The following is a 20776-nucleotide window of genomic DNA, read 5'->3' as shown; positions in this document are numbered from 1 at the left end:
AAGGAGAGGTTTGAGGGGAAAGGGTGGGGGATTCAGATGGATGGATGAAGAGGGGAATTTCAAGAAAGTGGGAAATTCCAAAGGGAATAGAACCTGCTAAACACACACAACGCATTTTCCCCGTCCCTGTTATGTGGGGAAAGGTAACCTGACTAATCACAATTTCTAATGAGATGTCTAACTGATGATCCCTTATGTGTTGAAACCATCACCCTGCGCTCGTTTTCCATAACCGTAAAAACAAGAACAAGAACAACAATATTTATATATACAGCTCTGGAAAAAATTAAGAGACCACTGAAAAATTATCAGTTTTTCTGGTTTTACTATTTATAGGTATGTGTTTGACTAAAATGAACATTTTTGTTTTATTTTCGAAACTACTGACAACATTTCTCCCAAATTCCGAATAAAAATATTGTCATTTGGAGCATTTATTTGCAGAAAATGACAACTGGTCAAAGAAACAACGATTCAGTGTTTTCAGACCTCAAATAATACAAACAAAACAAGTTCATATTCATTTTTAAACAACACAATACTAATGTTTTAACTTAGGGAGAGTTCAGAAATCAATATTTTGTGGAATAACCCTGAGTTTCAATCACATCTTTCATGCATCTCGGCATGCTCTCCACCAGTCTTTCACATTGCTGTTGGGGTGACTTTATGCCACTACTGGCGCAAAAATTCAAGGAGCTCGGCTTTGTTTGATGGCTTGTGACCATCCAACTTCCTCTTGATCACATTCCAGAGGTTTTCAATGGGGTCAGGTCTGGAGATTGGGCTAGCCATGACAGGGTCTTGATCTGATGGTCCTCCATCCACACCTTGATTGACCTGGCTGTGTGGCATGGAGCATTGTCCTGCTGGAAAAAACAATCCTCAGAGTTGGGGAACATTGTCAGAGCAGAAGGAAGCAAGTGTTCTTCTGGGACAACCTTGTACGTGGCTTGATTCATGAGTCCTTCACAAAGACAAATCTGCCCGATTCCAGCCTTGCTGAAGCACCCCCAGATCATCACCGATCCTCCACCAAATTTCACAGTGGGTGTGAGGCACTGTGGATTGTAGTCCTCTCCAGGTCTCCGTCTAACCATTAGATGACCAGGTGTTTGGCAAAGCTGAAAATTGGACTCATCAGAGAAGATGACCTTACTCCAGTCCTCTACGGTCCAATCCTTATGGTCTTTTGCAAACCTCAGCCTGGCTCTTCTTTGCTTCTCATTGATGAAGGGCTTTTTTCGAGCTTTGCACGACTTCAGCCCTGCCCCCAGGAGCCTATTTCAAACCGCCCTCACGGTGCACTACACCCCAGCTACCGTATGCCATTCTTTTTGTAGGTCACTTGATGTCATCCTACGGTTGTTGAGTGACATTCGAATGAGTTGGTGGTCATCCCGGTCAGTGCAAATGTAGTGTTTGGGATTGAGTGTTGTTTGTTGTTCATCTTATCCAGCTGCTTGCACCATCCAGTTTTTGCCATTTACATCAGAGGTGTGTATTGTGTGGGTATGTCCTCGGTCTCTCCAGTTAGAACACCCTCTCAGCTCTTCACATGCCATGCTTCCAAACTCAACCTGCGTCATTTGTTGGAAGTCGTGTCGAGGACACGGGTCCCATCAAAGTCAAATTTGTGGCCAAAATGCAGGCAATGATATGCTATGGCTGACTGTGTCACCATTCCAAGCCAAATTACTATATCATGTTCATCTAGCCATTGTTTTAATTTCTTCCAGTTTGGCCAATTTAGAATTGGTCAGTCTCTGCATGATGAATGGTAAACTACTCCTGATTTAACACCATTTGGTATGGGGTCCTTTAGTTTTGAAATGAAATTACAGATGGTGTGTAGAGGCTTTTCGGCTGTGCCAATTCATGTGCTGTGTACTCTCCTGCCAATCCTTTCAGAAAGGCCCAGGAAGAATGGCAGTGTACAGTGCCCAAGCGTGTCAAGCTCCTTTCGTTCTGTCCATTTTGGTTCTTTCAAGGTGGGGACTATCCCGTTGCTGTTCCCATTTCTTCGCAGGACTCTTCTAGTTAATCTGATTTCTGTAATTACATCGACTTTGGATGATGACACCGTCCATGCCCGAGCTGCCAAGGTCTGTGCTGCTGTGTCTCCATGGAAACTGTTGGGTTGCAGGAGTTAAAATCCAGTAATCTGTCAGCGTGGGTTCTTTTCCAATGTGTGCCATGACAACACACCCCACACCATCACACCGCCACCACTACCACCACCACCAGCCCGCAATGTTGACACATGGTATGATGGATGCATGTAGTCATGTGGGTTCTCCATACCCTAGTCCTCCCATTAGCGTGAAACAGGAACCAGGATTCATCAGACCAGGCAATGTTTTTTCCAATCCTCCAGTATCCAATTTTTCAATCCTCAGCCTACCGCAACCACAGGTTCTTGTTTTTTGCTGAAAGAAGTGGAACTCTGTATGGTCATCAGCTGCCACACCCCATTCATGTCAAGGTATGATGAGTTGTGTATTATTTTATGGGTCTTCCAGCACCAATGTTGTACTGGACTGTCAGGTAACTAAGAGTAGCCATATGTTGATCTGTACAATTCGTGTCAGCCTCCTTTGGCCTCTTTCATCGATGAGCCATTATCGACCACTGGCCTGCCATTGGATGGAGGTCCTTTGGGTGGTGCACCATTCTTGATACATACGGGAAACTGTTGAGTGTGAAAAACCCAGGCAGTGTTGCAGTTCTTGATAGACTCAAACCGGTGCACCTGGCACCGACTACCATACCCTGTTCAAAGGCTCTTAAATCTCTTGTCTTGCCCATTCACCCTCTGAATGGCACACATACACAACCCATGTCTCAATCGTCTCAAGGTTTAAATCCTGCTTTTACCTGTCTCCTCTCCTTTATCTGCAATGATTGAAGTGAATTTAACAGGTACAATCAATAAGGGATCATAGCTTTCACCTGGATTCACCTGATCAGTCTATTTCTTGGAAAGAACCCGTGTTCCTAATATTTTATACACTGAGTGTATGTCTAATACAGTATATAAAGCTCTTTCAAACCACTGACCGATTCAGACTGACTCACTCACTGACTCACTGACTGATATTAAAGATCGGTACCTTCTGGGTGACGTACATAGCTGAAAATTTTGCGTGCTGATGGACATTGAAGCTGATACACTGGAACAAAAAATCACAGAATCGTCAGACAACATCCATAAATGAAAATAAAAATAAATGAAACTAACAATGAAAAAGGTAAATGAAAAATCGAATGCAGGTGAGCGACCCGAGACAATGGGGAAGCACACACACCCTGTTAGTAAATATATTTATTTATATATGTATTACCAAAAGGCAAACAGTACACACACCATCAGGGGAGCACCATAATAAAAGGGGGACAGGACAAAAAAAAAAAAACTTTAACAGGCAGCCATCCACAGTCTTCACAAATGGCCAGGGTGTGATAAGATGTTAAAAAGATTTGTTTCTGAACCAGACGTGTCGAAACACATGTGGTCCCAGCCGGCCGAATCCTCAAAACTGAACCTGTTAATTAAGATCACATAATATTTTATGCTATTCATGTAATTCTCCGTTTCCACGGAGACACAGAAGAGTCAGTGTTTTGTCTTACACTGTGTAGTATTATTTGTGGGCCAAAGCTCACACATACTCCTCTCTTCTATGCCACAGGTGAAAGGATGCTTTTTCAGCTGCATTGCATGTCTCTCTCTCTCTCTCTCTCTCTCTCTCTCTCTCTCTCTCTCTCTCTCTCTCTCTCTCTCTCTCTCTCTCTCTCTCTCTCTCTCTCTCTCTCTCTCTCTCTCTCTCTCTCTCTCTCTCTCTCTCTCTCTCTCTCTCTCTCTCTCTCTCTCTCTCTCTCTCTCTCTCTCTCTCTCTCTCTCTCTCTCTCTCTCTCTCTCTCTCTCTCTATTTTCGATGGTCCCTCCTAAACGCTGAAATGCAGTCGTCAAACTTCCAGAAGCGAACCCTCCACACCCAACCTCCACACGCCAGACATCTGCCTTCCAACCTTATATCTTACATTCCACACATGAAACCATCTTCTTCTCGTGGGCCAATTGCATGTTCCCTTCTTCGTGGGCTGTTAATTCAATAATAATAACAGATCCCTTTTTAGCAGACCACATGACGATATCCGGTCGCAGGGGAGAAGAATAGCTTCTCTCCCATGTCTGCCAAAACCCCTCAAATCTGCTTCCCCGTAGAGATGTGAAGATTTCATCTGCACTACTCTCTCCGACATTGGGGTGCCTCACCTTGTTTGATGACTTTTGTCATGGATGCTCGATCGTGGTCTCCTCTTGTCATTACGCACATTGATTCTTGTTTTCAAAGCCTCATCAATGATTTCCAAAACACGATGGTGCCTCCACATACAGCTGCCTTGGTTTAGAGTCTGTACAGTATGATGACGTTTTGAGGGGAAAACACCACAAAGCACCAAATCCTGCTTTACGGCTCTAGGTCGTAAAGCACAGTACTGCCACACCCCTTTTCCTAAAATTAAATGATATTTCACCAATTTTGGCTCGAATTGATTTCTTTTCGGCCAGATTTAAACATTGACCACTTCCTGAGCTCAGCTCGTTGCTCCGAATCCGGTGATATAATTTATTCCAAAATCTATTTTTGACCAAAAATGACCAAAATCGTAAGGCACCTTTGCCAAAATTTGGTGAAAAACATGATGTAAGTACTTTTCAACATTTTTAGATTACTTTTGGTCAGAGAAAGAAAATCCCGAATAGTAACCTCAATTTTTTGCCAAAAAAGTACCAAAAAAAGCACCAAATGAATACTGCTTTACTGCTCTCTGTCGTAAAGTACAGTGCTGCAATTTACAGTTCATACCAGTTAACCACCCTCTGTACAGTATGATGACGTTTTGAGGGGAAAGCACCCCAAAGCACCAAATCCTGCTTTATGGCTCTTGGTCGTAAAGTACAGTACTGCCACACCCCTTTTCCTAAAATTAAATGATATTTCACCAATTTTGGCTCGAATTGGTTTATTTTCGGCCAAATTCAAACATACGACCACTTCGTGGGCTCAGATCGTTGTTCCGAATCCGGTGATATAATTTATTTCAAAATATATTTTTGACCAAAAATCACCAAAATCGTAAGGGCTTTGCCAAAATTTGGTGAAAAACATGATGTAAGTACTTTTCAACATTTTAAGATTACTTTTGGTCAGAGAAAGAAAATCCCGAATCGTAACCTCCAGTTTTTGCCAAAAAAGAACCAAAAAAAGCACCAACAAATACTGCTTTCCAGCTCTCTGTCATAAAGTACAGTGCTGCAATTTACAGTTCATACCAGTTAACCACCCTCTGTACAGTATGATGACGTTTTGAGGGGAAAGTACCCCAAAGCACCAAATCCTGCTTTACGGTTCTTGGTCGTAAAGCACAGTACTGCCACACCCCCTTTCCTAAAATTAAATGATATTTCACCAATGTTGGCTCGAATTGATTTATTTTCGGCCAGATTCAAACATTCGATCACTTCCTGAGCTCAGCTCGTTGCTCCGAATCCGGTGATATAATTTATTCCAAAATCTATTTTTGACCAAAAAAGATCAAAATCGTAAGGCACCTTTGCCAAAATTTGGTGAAAAACATGATGTAAGTACTTTTCAACATTTTTAGATTACTTTTGGTCAGAGAAAGAAAATCCCGAATAGTAACCTCAATTTTTTGCCAAAAAAGTACCAAAAAAGGCACCAAATGAATACTGCTTTACTGCTCTCTGTCGTAAAGTACAGTGCTGCAATTTACAGTTCATACCAGTTAACCACCCTCTGTACAGTATGATGACGTTTTGAGGGGAAAGCACCCCAAAGCACCAAATCCTGCTTTACGGCTCTTGGTCATAAAGCACAGTACTGCCACACCCATTTTCCTAAAATTAAATGATATTTCACCAATTTTGGCTCGAATTGGTTTATTTTCGGCCAAATTCAAACATACAACCACTTCGTGAGCTCAGATCGTTGTTCCGAATCCGGTGATATAATTTATTTCAAAATATATTTTTGACCAAAAATCACCAAAATCGTAAGTGCTTTGCCAAAATTTGGTGAAAAACATGATGTAAGTACTTTTCAACATTTTAAGATTACTTTTGGTCAGAGAAAGAAAATCCCGAATCGTAACCTCCAGTTTTTGCCAAAAAAGAACCAAAAAAAGCACCAACAAATACTGCTTTCCAGCTCTCTGTCATAAAGTACAGTGCTGCAATTTACAGTTCATACCAGTTAACCACCCTCTGTCGTCTGTACAGTATGATGACGTTTTGAGGGGAAAGCACTACAAAGCACCAAATCCTGCTTTACGGTTCTTGGTCGTAAAGCACAGTACTGCCACACCCCCTTTCCTAAAATGAAATGATATTTCACCAATTTTGGCTCTAATTGGTTTATTTTTGGCCGGATTCAAACATACGACCACTTCCTGAGCTCAGCTCGTTGCTCCGAATCCGGTGATGTAATTAATTTCAAAATCTATTTTTGAACAAAAATGACCAAAATCGTCAGGGGCATGACACCTTCGCCAAAATTTGGTGAAAAAAGATGTAAGTACTTTTCAACATTTTCAGATTACTTTTGGTCAGAGAAAGAAAATCCCAAAACGTAACCTCCATTTTTTGCCAAAAAGTACCAAAAAAGCACCAAAATAAATACTGCTTTAAGGCTCTCTGTCGTAAAGTACAATGCTGCAATTTACAGTTCATAGCAGTTAACCACCCTCTGTACAGTATGATGATGTTTTGAGGGGAAAGCACCACAAAGCACCAAATCCTGTTTTACGGCTCTCGGTCGTAAAGTACAGTACTGCCACACCCCTTTTCCTCAAATCAAATGATATTTCACCAATTTTGGCTCGAATTGGTTTAATTTTGGCCAGATTCAAACATACGACCACTTTCTGAGCTCAGCTCGTTGCTCCGAATCCGGTGATATAATTTATTTCAAAATCTATTTTGGACCAAAAATCACAAAATCGTAAGTGGTAGGTGTACACCTTTGCCAAAATTTGGTGAAAAACATGATGTAAGTACTTTTCAACATTTTTAGATTACTTTTGGTCAAAGAAAGAAAATCCCGAATCGTAACCTCCATTTTAGCCAAAAAAGTACCAAAAAAAGCACCAAATAAATACTGCTTTACGGCTCTCTGTCGTAAAGTACAGTGCTACAATTTACAGTTCATACCAGTTAACCACCCTCTCTCCAGTATGATGAAGTTTTGAGGGGAAAGCACCTCAAAGCACCCAATCCGGCTTTTTGGCTCGAGGTCGTTAAGTGCAGTACTGCCACACCCCTTTTCCTAAAATTAAATGATATTTCACCAACGTTGGCTATAATTGGTTTATTTTTGGCCAGATTCAAACATACTACCACTTCCTGAGCTCAGCTCGTTGCTCTGAATCCGTTGATATCATTTCTTTCAAAATCTATTTTTGACCAAAAATGACCAATACACCCTTTGCCAAAATTTGGTGAAAAAAAAGATGTAAGTACTTTTCAACATTTTAAGATTACTTTTGATCAGAGAAATAAAATCCCGAATCGTAACCTCCATTTTTTACCACAAAAGTACCAAAAAAAGCACCATATATATACTGCTTTACTGCTCTCTGTCGTAAAGTACAGTGCTGCAATTTACAGTTCATACCAGTTAACCACCCTCTGTACAGTATGATGATGTTTTGAGGGGAAAGCACCCCAAAGCACCAAATCCTGCTTTATGGCTCTCGGTCGTAAAGTACAGTACTGCCACACCCCTTTTCCTAAAATTAAATGATATTTCACCAATTTTGGCTCGAATTGGTTTATTTTCGGCCAGATTCAAACATACGACAACGTCCTGAGCTCAGCTCTTTGCTCCAAATCCGGTGATATAATTTATTTCAAAATCTATTTTTTTACCAAAAATGACCAAAATCGTAAGGGTGAAAAAAAAACCTTTGCCAAAATTTGGTGAAAAACATGATGAAAAGTGTCGTAAAGTACAGTGCTGCAATTTACAGTTCATACCAGTTAACCACCCTCTGTACTTTAGACTAATGGGGTACCCAGCCAGAATATGTGCCGTCTTTGCACTCTCATGGCATAATGCACAAAGATCTGTCTCACTGAGCTCCCACACTGCACTGATATATATATATATATATATATATATATATATATATATATATATATATATATATATATATATATATATATATATATATATATATATATATATATATATATATATATATATATATATATATATATATATATATATATATATATACACACACACACACACATAGATATAACAATTTTCATAGGTTGCGCGAAGACAGGGGAGCATGTAGAAAATCCGTTATAAATCCCGTTTTAATATTTTAACATCTTTGATTTAGTGGTTAGTCGGGTGTACTTGCTGGGTAGCGGACATGTTTAATTTGAGCTAAGATGTGCATTATTTAAGGTATTATCGTGTAATAGAATGTGTGATGAGACTTGTAATGATGTGATAATGAATTAAATCCTCCAGCAAGTAAAGTTTGATTCGTGATGTTGAATTGATCAGTTGACTGACTATGTGGATGCAACTGAGGTTGTTGTGGATACACTGATGTAGATCCGTGACCAAGGTTGTGGATCCACGGTTTGGAGAGGTTCTGGACTGAAAGGATCGAAACCTCGAAGAAGAATGGTGCCCAGCTGATGCTGAGTTCATGAGTTCAGGGTCCTGAGTTCCAATACCATCAGGGTCCTGACCATCCAATAATGGTCAAAGAAAGTAACAATTTGATTTGGTTGAGAAAAAAAAGTTAAAGTGGACTAATTAGTCTTATTAAGACACATATTCTGAATGAAAACCAATGATAAACATTCATAGCACTATTGGTTTGGCACATGGTTGTAGAAGTGGTGTGCATGCATATTGACCCTGGAATCGTGCACGGTTGAGTTGCCAGCTTACACTTGTTGACTCGATTCATTGTTATTTTGTTCTGTGCCCATAGAGTTCTCTATGCTATCCCATTGTTAACCGTAGTTCATCAAGTTGAGTTTGGTTTGCGGGGTGCAGTTTGGTCATAGGATTATCTCAGTCACGGATTACCGGGTTACGAGGTTCTGCATGTATTTCCGTTCTGCCTTCAAGGCACCAATTCCAGTTTGCCACTGAGTGAAGAAGTTCTCTCTTCGTACCGGCGTGTTGGCGAGATATCTTTACCATGATAACTCGTTAGTTTTTGGGTTATCTTCGTTCGATTGACGGCAATGCCAAACCATTTGTAAGTAGTTTTCTATTCTAGTTTCTATTTTCATGGCTAAGCTAATTTGTTTTGGTCAGTTTGTTGAGTAACCCTTCCGCTTTCTGAAACTGCGTTTTTATTGACTCTTAGTCAATCGCAACACATTTCAGCACATCGGCTTGAAGTAACCTAAATATGGATGAATAGAATGGTTGACAGCAGCCCTGCGGCATTGGATGAAATGCAGGGCCAGAAGTTGCCAGTGCCATAGAAGAGTTCCAAGATGGCCGTCAACACTGGGGGAGGCGAGAGGACACACGTCATCACGACCAGACACCAAGTGTGCAAACCTCTTTCGCCAAGGATGTCCGTGCCCTTGTCAGCGTCATAGAAGAGCTTGGCAACCCCTTTGAGGAAGAGAGCATGGATCTGGTTGTCCTTGACACAAAGGAAATTGCAGGTCCTGCTGCAGTTGAGAATATGAATGACAGTCGAATGTTGTTGCATGCATCCCATGCAGCCAAGCATGGTCACCACAAGATACTGATCAAGACAGTTGACACCGATGTTGTGGTGTTGGCTGTGTCAGTGGCCCAAAAGATGGGTGGCTGTGTCAGTGGCCCTGACTGCAACCAGAAGATGAACTGTGGCTAGCATTTGGCACTGGGAAGAGTTTTCAGTACCTGGCAGCCCACGAAATAGCAGCTGGCCTAGGACCAGAGAAGGCACAAGCACTCCCAATGTTTCACGCTCTGACTAGGTGTGACACTCTATCTAGCTTTGCTGGACATGGTAGGAAGACTGCTTGGACAATCTGGACCGTTCTGCCAGAACTTACAGACGCACTGCTGAAGCTATCCTCTGCACCAAGTGGCATACCAGACGATGTCATGCACACCATCGAGAGGTTCGTCATATTGCTCTATGACAGAACCAGCACATGCAATGACATTGACAAGGCCCGGAAGAAACTCTTCGCGAAGAAGAACAACGTGCAGCTGATCCCGCCAACCAAGGCAACTCTGGAGGAGCATGTGAAGAGGGCGGCCTACCAAGGAGGCCATGTGTGGGGTCAAACACTGCTACCAACGCCAGAGCTGCCTCCTCCATCCAGCTGGGGCTGGGTCAAGAATGACGAGGGGGTGTACGAGCCACACTGGACGAAGCTACCCAAAGCAGCCCACACCTGCTATGAGCTAGTATCGTGCAAGTGTAAGAAGAGATTCTGAAGCGTTGCAAGTGCAAAAAGGCCGCACTTGAATGCACAGGTGTGTGTGTGTGTGTGTGTGTGTGTGTGTGTGTGTGTGTGTGTGTGTGTGTGTGTGTGTGTGTGTGTGTGTGTGTGTGTGTGTGTGTGTGTGTGTGTATGTGTGTGTGTGTGTGTGAGAGTGCTCACAAAATTGAGAGAATATTTACAGAGCAGACTGTCACTGATTCAGAACATTTAAATCAGACATCTCTCGATCAATTTCTATGAGTGAGATTTCGGTATTCATATGAATGAGACGCAGCCCATGATTCGTTTGCCACCATGCTCAACAACCACTTTACATAAGCGATGTTGGTATTCATATCAATCAGATACAGCCCGCGATTCGTTTGCCACCATGCTCAACAACCACTGACTCTACATAAGCGATGTTGGTATTCATATCAATCAGATACAGCCCGCGATTCGTTTGCCACCATGCTCAACAACCACTGACTTTACATAAGCGATGTTGGTATTCATATCAATCATAATATGTTAGGCTACACGTCCTAGAGCAGCCCTTGATTCGTTTGCCACCATTCTCAACAATCAATTTCTATGAGTGAGATAGTCGTCCGGTACAACAAATAATTAGCAGCCATCTTGCAAAATGGTGGCTATCTTTAAACTTAAGGTGGCTACAGGTTATGTTTTTCTTAATTCAGCTTTTAATAAATGTTCAAACCAATGTTAGAGTGAAATTATAGTAACCGCTCGCGGCCATTTTGGAAAATGGCTGCCACAGCCATCAGCGGCTGAATTTGAGATGGCCCAATATCCAAATCTGTTCATAATATGTTAGGCTACTCGTGTGCCAAATTTGGTGCTTTCCCCTCAAAATGCACAATTGTTATGCTAAGTTGCCCAACTATAGTGCAAAAATGAAAGCGCAAAAATTTCCAGCCCACTTTACTCACCATTCTCCTGTGGTGTGCAATATGAAGTTTTGTTCAAATCGGGCAACAAAAAAAAATTTTAAAATCAATTCCCGATTCAGTCAAGTACTCTTCGGGAGTATTTCATCAATGCAAACAACCTCAGCGGTATAGTTCGCTGGAGCTACCTTTTTTTCCTTGAAATGATTTTTTTCATCAACCGCTGTCACAACGGGAACCCAATGGGTTCACGGGACATCTAGTCTTCACTAAAATCACTTTGCATGTCGCCCTATTTGACCAAATTTTCAGAATTAATGTGGCCATGGTACTTGCCGAAAGGTCTACTTTTGCAAAACGTATTAGTTAATCAAATAATTCCATTTACCCAATACCTTACCCAAACGTAACATCAGTTCATCAAATAATTCCATTTACCCAATTGTGGTGAGGATGTTGAGGTCATAGAGAGATTCACTTCCCTTGGCAGTGATACTCATGTTGAGTCAGACGTTGGCACTCTGCTGGCTGTAAGTCGGAGGTCAATCGACATCTGGGTCGGGCCTGGGGAGTCATGGATTCACTGGATAATGGGTGTGGCGCTGCCGGTACCTGTGCGGGAGGACGAAAGTCCGAGTCTTCAGGTCCTTGGTGCTTCCAGTCTTGCTGTACGGATGTGAGACTTGGACTCTGACCAGGGATCTGAGACGGAGACTTAATTACTTTGGTGCCAGGTCTCTTTGGAGAATCCTTGGCTATTTCTGGTCGGCCTTTGTGTCCAACGAGCGGTTTCTGAGAGAGACAAATGAGATTTGTTACCTGCATAGTCCGTGAGCATCAGCTGCAGCTGTATGGACATGTGGCTCGTTTTCCTGACGCCAATCCTGCTCACCAGATTCTCTCAGCGAGGGAGTCTCGTGAGTGGAGGAGGCCAATGGGCCGACCACGTGCCTAGTGGTTGCAGCAGGTTGATCGGCATATCAAGGAGATTGGGATGGGCCAGGCATTTGCCTGGGGGTGGCCAAAAAGAGGCCCCTGGAGTACCGGCGGAAAGTCGACGCAGCGACATGCTGCTCTGGCGCATTCTCCCACACCTGACCTTACTCAACGCATCTCTGTCTCGATGTTTCTATGTCTCTTCCTGTTTGTTCATTCCCTTGCTTACCCTGTCCAACTGTGGCCCTGCTGTCCCACTGTCAGATCATATCATTAATCATCTCCGTAATCACCAATATTGCAAGAACCGTACAATCAAAATGCAAAATACAACCAACTCCAGGTTTTAGCCCCAATGCAAAGGCTCCCAAAGTCAAATATTTCAGCAACAGAACGGTCCTCGTCAAGGACTAACACAAGCCGTGTGTGTTCAGGTCTTGAACGCCCTCGCAGCAGTACACCACTAGACCAAAGTAACATCGGGTATTACACGTCCATATATTTGCAAACAGAACAATCGGCTTTACTTTCTCATTGCTTTTAAAGGGTTATGTTTAACAAGAGATAAATTGACAAAAGCTGGTGCGCTGAACAGTGAATCACTTTGTTAGCCCCATCATTGAAGAGCACATTTAAATGAATTTGTTGGGATCTAGCGAATGGACATCTGATCTGAATTTAAAAGCAAAATTTGTCTGCTCGTTTCATCGTTGCTTTACATGCCTGTACTGCAGCAATCGGTGCTGATGCAGATTCTTGTCACAGTGTGTACAGACTTGGAGAAAATTTAGAATTTAAACAGCACACAAAAAGGCCAACTTGTTTTTTGAAAACATAACATGGGATATTTAACATTCCCAAGCAAATATTGGAGAATATTCCTTCGCTCTTCTCCAATTCTAAATTCTCCGATTCCTCTGCGTCTCTCCCTGGCTATTCTTTCTTCTGTTTTGACAGGACCCACACCTGTTTCGGGGGATGTTTTGGTGTCTTTGTTAAGATTTCCATTCCTCTCTGTCCATTCTCCACACTAATACCTCCGAGCCACGTGGATTACCTCTGGATGCTTGGACCTCTGCACAACCACCTAATGTTTGTCTGTGTTGTGTACAGTCCACCAAATGATGAAGACTCTACATAACTCAATTTCTGATAACATGGATGAACTAGTAACATCCATGTCGTCTCTGTTCCTCATCTGCGGTGACTGTATCTGTCACCATGCCAACTGGTTCGGAATGAACTCTGCAGCAACCAGCCAAGGAATTGCAGCAAAGGATTTTCGTCACTCCTTGGCTCTGACCCAATCCGTAAACTTGTCAAATCAGAATTTTCGCAACTTGTACATCCTCCCTCCTGGACTTGGTAATGACTAACTTTCCAGATAATCACTTCCAGCAGAATTTATCTTTTTGGACGTTCCGTACTCTCTCCCATCTCACTGAATCCCATCTGAAGAATTTAAACACATCGAATTAACATTCAGGGAAATAATGTAACAAGTATGACGGCCTGCAAACGATGGAAAAATGTATGGGATGGCTTGTTAAGGTTAACAGGAAGATGACACAAGATGTGGTGCAGGAGCAGTAGAATGGAGGAGTTTATTGATATAATTCTGAAGGAAGTGAAAAGGTTATTTCGGTGTATCCCACTACTATTAGCAGATTTATGAATTAAGGGTGTGAGAAAGGTAGACAGAAGTAAATCAGACTGTCGTTCACAAAAGCCTCATGCACCAAAGGATAATTGCACAGAGCTAAAGGGCTGGAGAGTTACTGAACTAGTCATAGATGGTGCATATTACTAGAAAATTTTATTCAATTGTTGAAATGTAAGCTATCCATAAAAATCTTGATCAGCAGACTTGGTGATGCAATGGCTGGAGTGTCCACTTCGAGTCTGCAAGGTTGGTGGTTCAAATCCTATCCGAGTCATACCAAAGACTTTAAAAATGGTACGTGCTGCTTCCTTGCTGGACGTTCAGAATTTAAAAGATTAAGAGAACAGACAATCCCCATAGGTTAGCATCTATGGGGAGGAAGAAATGTCCCATTCTGGGGTGAGAAAAGCGGCGCCATTGTTGTGACATCGCTGGTACCCAGAGTACCCTGGGAAGTGATAGCTGTGTGACAGTCTTCTCCCAAGCTTCGTGGATGTTTATCTCTTTAAACAGTGTTGTGTTGTGTCATCAGGTATGTTAGTGTGTGTGTGTGTGTGTGTGTGTGTGTGTGTGTGTGTGTGTGTGTGTGTGTGTGTGTGTGTGTGTGTGTGTGTGTGTGTGTGTGTGTGTGTGTGTGTGTGTGTGTGTGTGTGTGTGTGTGTGTGTGTGTGTGTGTGTGTGTGTGTGTGTGTGTGTGTGTGTGTGTGTGTGTGTGTGGCAGCTAGCTTCATGACAAGCCTTAGATCATGCAAATTATTTTTTTAAATTTAAGCAACAACATCGTGGGAAAATTGTGATTCTCACTCTCAGGTATAACTCCTTTTGTGACTTAAAATACATTGGTGTATGCTTTGAAAAGACCTCTGAGGCAAAACAGTAGGAGTGGAGCGAGCAACAAATTGGCTGGAAACATAACTCCTGAGCAGAGACAAAGCAGAAAACCACAAGTAGTATCGGGAAGGGTAGTTAAATAATTAATTAACAGACTCATGCTCTTTAGGCCCAAGACTTTCAGGTACAGGCTTGCAAGGCCTGACATTCAACCAAAGTTGGCAGGGATTTGGAATTTGCCCAGGGCATGATGACTTCTCAGCTATCCATGAAAAGTTCATGGAATTTACCCAATAATTCACCCACTATTCACAAAAGACACCATGGGATATCTGCCAACTATTGGTGTGCAGACAAGACATCCAGCTTACCGTCCATACAAAAGATGGCACACCTAGTGATGCAACACCATGACCACTCATCAACATACTAACAATATTTAGTCAAGCTGAGAATCAAACCTTGGTTAGATAGCTTAAAAGGAAGTGCCCTACCTCCACACCATCCTGCTGGGCTGTTAAGGATATTTGTCTAAGGAAGACATGTACGACTGTACGTAGAAGGAAAGGGTGTTTGTACAGCCTTTGCATTCTCAAGGTGATACTTCATCAACACAAAGATGGGCCCTATGGGAAATGGGATGCTTTGCTTTCTCAATTAGGGTTGCATCACTTGCACAGGTGTCCATGATAGTGTTAAGCATCAGTCCTTCGATGAGAAGTTGAATCCTGAGGGAGTGAGGTGAATGTGCTCGATCAAACCACAGGCCACAAAACACCAGAAGAAAGTTTATATGACGTCCCATTAAGTTGAAGAGGTAAGATTGCTGATGCAAGGAGGATCATATTAGACAGAAGCAAATGGATGACATGAAACACAAGATCATGATATAAGTATCATCACCTCGAGTGATAGAAAGGTAGTAAGGTCACATGCTGCAATGCCATTATAGCCACAAGAGACACCTTTGCGACAGAGTTTGCATTTATCTCAGCAGGAATTACTATGGTAAGATGGTCATGTCATGGTCAAATCCAAAAAAGAAATGGTCCCATGGACCAGCAATCTGAAACGATGTTTTCAAATTCGAGATCAAGTCATGTGTCCTACTAAAAGAAAGAACAGCAACATTATTTATTTAAGTGCATGACAGCAATGGCATGCCATGAAGACAATGATGCGTTTTTGCTCCTGTTGGTTAATGCCTCCATAGCTCGCAGGATTTAAACCTGCTTAGGAATGACAGGATGTGATGGGCTGTATAGCCAATGGGAAAATGTTCGCATTTTCTCGATGTGGTTAAAATGATCCCAGGGATGGTGGAGCCGGGAAATAAAAAATATATCGTAAAACGAGAAATGGAAGGGGTTCACTCAACATTCACTCAACGAGGTGAAAAGATGATGTGGTTGCACTCCATCCCAGTTTGCCAGTGTGTGAAATATTGGTTTGAGAAATGCACTGCGTCCTGAGCCAGCTGGCTACTCACAGAAGCCTCACACACATCGTTAGCATTGAACTTGCAGTGACAAGTGGAGGAAGTGATGACATTAATTTTGGCCCAATTGGTTGACTGGAAGCCACATGAAAAATGGTGTCCAGCACTGGGCATTGTGTAAAGGAAGAGATCCTGGCCCTCTTGTTGATCTCACCCAGTGATTGTTGGATTACACTTGGACTGAAACTCTCGGACAAAGAATAACAAACGTGGTAATAGAGTTGGACCAAATAGCATGGCGGCAGAACTCTGGCAGATCGTAACAAAGTGATACCAGGGAGAGTGGCCTGAGAAAGCCATACTTCAATGGAAGGGAGTGGTGTTAAAAATGCCTCTGGAATTGATCATAATCTAATCAATTGTGTAAACAGTGTTGCTATTTCAGAATATGTAATTGTTCACCATGAAGTTTATCAATTCCATTACTGTTAGGGACTATCTATTTATTATTTATTGCAGGAGTGTTTGGGGGAGGGGTGGGGGTCACTCAAGTGAGGAAACCAAATTGCAAAAATAAAGAGAAGGGAAAGGACTGGACTAATGTGGGAGGAAGTGAAAAAATGTTTGTAAAAATATCGAGAATGAAGAGAATGGGCAACTATGGAGCATATGGGAGGGGAGGTGGTAGAGTTGGGGGGGGGATACGTCAAAACATTTGCCATATTTGTTTGCATCATAAGAGAACAACGAATTATTGTGATAACTTATCGTCACTTAGTATGTTAATTGAACAAATGTTACTGTATTCTGCTATTCTTAGCTGTAGCATTATAGCCTTTTCTTTTCTTTTATCTCTTTTACTCTTTATTTCTCTTTTGTTATCCATCTGTCTCAGGAGAAGTGTATTTTTGCTGAAATTTATATGTAAGGCTCACTTGTGCGCATGTACAGAAACCACGAACAAGGTCCTTCAGGGAGGCCAAGTGCATTTATTGTATGCCAAATCAGGATTGTAATATAAAATGGCTTGCAAAGCGTCTAAAAGAAGCCAAAAATACTTGGAAATGTCACCTGTTTGAAAGTGGTGTGCCTCTGCACAATGGGCCAGTGCAAGGCCTGTAGACCGGCATGTTCTACCCAACATCCCCAATCCCCTATCAGCGAGTGGACTTTGAACCGAGCGGGATTACCTCGTGTGAACATGGCAGGCTTGGTGATTTATTTAATGGAAGTCTTCAACACAAAAGCCGATGCCATCATCACCAACATTCAGACAGACTTCCCAGAGGGAGACATCACATCTGGTTTGGTTGCTTTTAACACTGATGGGAAGGTCATATCTGGGGCTTGTCAATGCACAGGGTAGGTTTATAAAATGATGATATTTATGAATGATCAATTATATTCAGGAAGAATTGGATGTTGGATGTGGTTGGTGTGGGGGGGGGGGTAATAGCAGTTGTATGGGCTGTAAGGGACATTATAAATACAGCAAATTCTTTTGTTTGGTTCCAGGGCCACAAGATATATTGTACTCCATTTTTGCATCTTCTTTTTTTTGTATACCTTGTAGAGGCTCGTATGAGAGCTAACACACAACGCACAGCAAGGGGGCATGAGACAAGAGGGGTGGGAGTGGGAAGGACAAAACAGTGGGGAACAGAGACCTTAGGAGATCTGTGGAAGGAAGAGGGATGGGGCGGGGAACATGAGGAATACAAGATGGACATTACAGGGACTATCAGGAAGGAAAGCAAGGAATTTGAAGGAGGGGGGCTTACAGTGGATTAACGGGGGATTTAGAAAATATCAAGGATTTGGATGGGGGATGATAAGAGGTGGTGGTGAACAGCCGTTTTGAAGGCCTGGAGGGAAGAATGGGATTGATTAGAGTGAGGGAGTTTATTCCAAACGTGGGGACAAAGAGGAATGAAAGAGTGAAGGTGAGCAGTGATTCATGATTTTGGTAGTTTTACCAGAAGGGGGTTGTTGGTGGACCTTGAGCACCCTGTGGAAATATGGTAGGGACAAATCGCAGACAGAGCGGGGGTGGGGGAGATTGGAGAGGAGACGGTAGAAGACAGAAAGACCACCTACCTGCACGTGGTGAGAAAGTGAGAGGCCCAAAGACTCAGCCTCAACGCCGGAGATGCCAATGATTTGAAATGCCTTGGTTTCCACAGCGTGTGAAGCCGAGAAAGGTGGGAGGCAGGAGCTCCAGCCCAGAGGGGAGAGCAGTACTCCATTAGGCTGCGGACGAAAGCTTTGTAAGTGGTCAGGAGCTCAGGTGGGCCGAGGAAGGACTTTGCATGATGGAAGATTCCCAGTCGGCGACTGGCTTTGGAGGCCAGGCAAAAGGAGAAGTGTCCATGTGTGTTATTGTTCCAATTGACAAAGCAAATAATAAAATTGCATTTGCATGCGAAACATTCCACATTCAAACACTTTTGAAAGAATTGGGTTTGCAGCCTGGACTTTCAGACCTACAAAATAAGTAATGATAATAAAGTAGACTTGATAAAACACCACATAAATCACTCCAAATCGAGAAGACTTAGTTCCAGATAAACACCACCAATTACCATTCATTTACTGGATCCCAGAAATGTACAAAAACTCTTGTAAGATGAGGTTCATCATTGCTAGTAGAGAATGCAGTTTGAAACCATTGCCAGGTAGTAATACAGCGGCGATTAAACCAATTTATTAATGTTTGAAAAACTACCATGAAAAGGCGATGTTTCATTATGGTATTAAAAAATTCTGGATAATTGATAATTCCAAACCTGTCGTCGACATTATCCACGACATTAATAACAAGGGTAAGGATAAATGTTCATCAACTTGTGATTTTTCCACATTATACACAAACATTTCACATGACAAGCTCGTAACCACATTGGACAGAGCGGTAAATAAAGTATTTGCAGGAGATAATAAAGTTTCCATTAAAGTCTATCAAAAAAGAGTGATTTGGTTAAAAAAAAAAAATCAATATTCATGCAGTTTTTCAAAAAATAAACACGAAAGAAAGTATTCGATTTCTCTTAAACAAGTTTTTTTTATCATTTGGCAACAAGATACTTCGACAGACAATGGGAATACCCATGAGTTCAGATCCGACCCGTTTTGTTACAAATTTGTTGCTGCACATGTACGAGTCTGATTGGATCCAGAACATGTGCAGAAATAAACAAACAACTGCACGAAGGAGTGGAAACATCTTTAGATTCATTGATGATTTCCTCACAATTAATGGTGGGTTTGTGTTTGATCAGCTTCATGTTGATATATATATATATATATATATATATATATATATATATATATATATATATATATATATATATATATATATATATATATATATATATATATATATATATATATCAAAAATAACTAATTAAAAAAGGAAAACCAAACACACTTAAGTTTCTTTTTTCAAATTACAGATCAATATCAATAAAATATATTTCACACCAAATTATTTGATAAACGAGATGCTTTTTCATTACACATTGTACGAATGCCTTTCTTAGACAGCAGCATTCATAAGAAGTTATTCTATGGTACAGTTGCAATTGAAAAAATAATTAGGGCCATGAGAGCTAACCACACATGGCATTGAACTTGTCAATAGTTTAAAACAATTACTCAGACGTTTACAAACACAGGGAGCTACAGTTAGCAGATTAAAAGTACTTTTATTTAAGATAAAAAAATGACAGCAAATATATGTATATGTATGTATGTATGTATGTATATATATATATATATATATATATATATATATATATATATATATATGTATACATACATACATACACACGTCATTTAAACCCATTTCATTGATTACTAGGAGACAAAGAAGCATGAAAAAAAACGTTTCTACATAACCGTTTGAATATTTGAACAACAGTTTGAACCCGAGGTGATTGGGATGGTCGTGCTCGTTGGTGGATGTGTTCTATTTAAATTTAAAACATGAATTCCCTATAACTACTCGATCATAAATGTGAAGTTTCACATCGATTGATTTAGTGGTTCCAGAGAAAACATTATTTAATATTTTTCTTCAATCCAATATGGCTGCCATACCATGTGACCAATCAATAACTATACCTTAACAAACTTATACACGCATGGCTTGAGGAACATTTCAATGAAGTTTACCCTCGATCTGTCCAGCAATTCAGGAGAAGATTTTTCAAGGTTTCAGGGTAAATTCAATATCTCCGCTAAACCATGTGACCGATGACATCACATGTGTAAACCTTTTGTTCCTCATGCATAGGCGGTCATAAGTGCAAAGTTTCACCTTGATCTGATCACCCATTTCAGAGAAGAAGATTTTTGAAGGTGTCTTTTTAAAAACAATATGGCTGCCGAATCATGTGACCAATGACCTCATCATTTTTTTTTTCTGTGGACCATTTTATCCCGAGATGACTGTTAAAAAAATTTCATACTGATCAGATGTAGCGTTCTGCATATGTATTTAT

The 20776-nt window shown here is 41.4% G+C and overlaps 1 long non-coding RNA gene across 1 annotated transcript; it reads right to left on the bottom strand.

Moving 5' to 3' along the window:
* Positions 1-323: 323 nt before the first annotated feature.
* On the bottom strand, positions 324-4472 carry LOC147027147 (uncharacterized). Its single transcript, XR_015057958.1, has 3 exons — positions 4280-4472; positions 3114-3173; positions 324-2815 (listed from the first exon to the last, which is right to left on the bottom strand). It is a non-coding gene; the product is annotated as an uncharacterized LOC147027147 (long non-coding RNA).
* Positions 4473-20776: the final 16304 nt, after the last annotated feature.

The sequence above is a fragment of the Eptatretus burgeri genome, chromosome 5 (assembly GCF_056783735.1).
Source record: "Eptatretus burgeri isolate ZD-2024b chromosome 5, Ebu_testis_v1, whole genome shotgun sequence".
In the NCBI taxonomy this organism is placed as follows: domain Eukaryota; kingdom Metazoa; phylum Chordata; class Myxini; order Myxiniformes; family Myxinidae; genus Eptatretus; species Eptatretus burgeri.
Note: the sequence above shows the minus strand (reverse complement) of the source record. Positions and strands in the feature narration are given on the sequence as shown.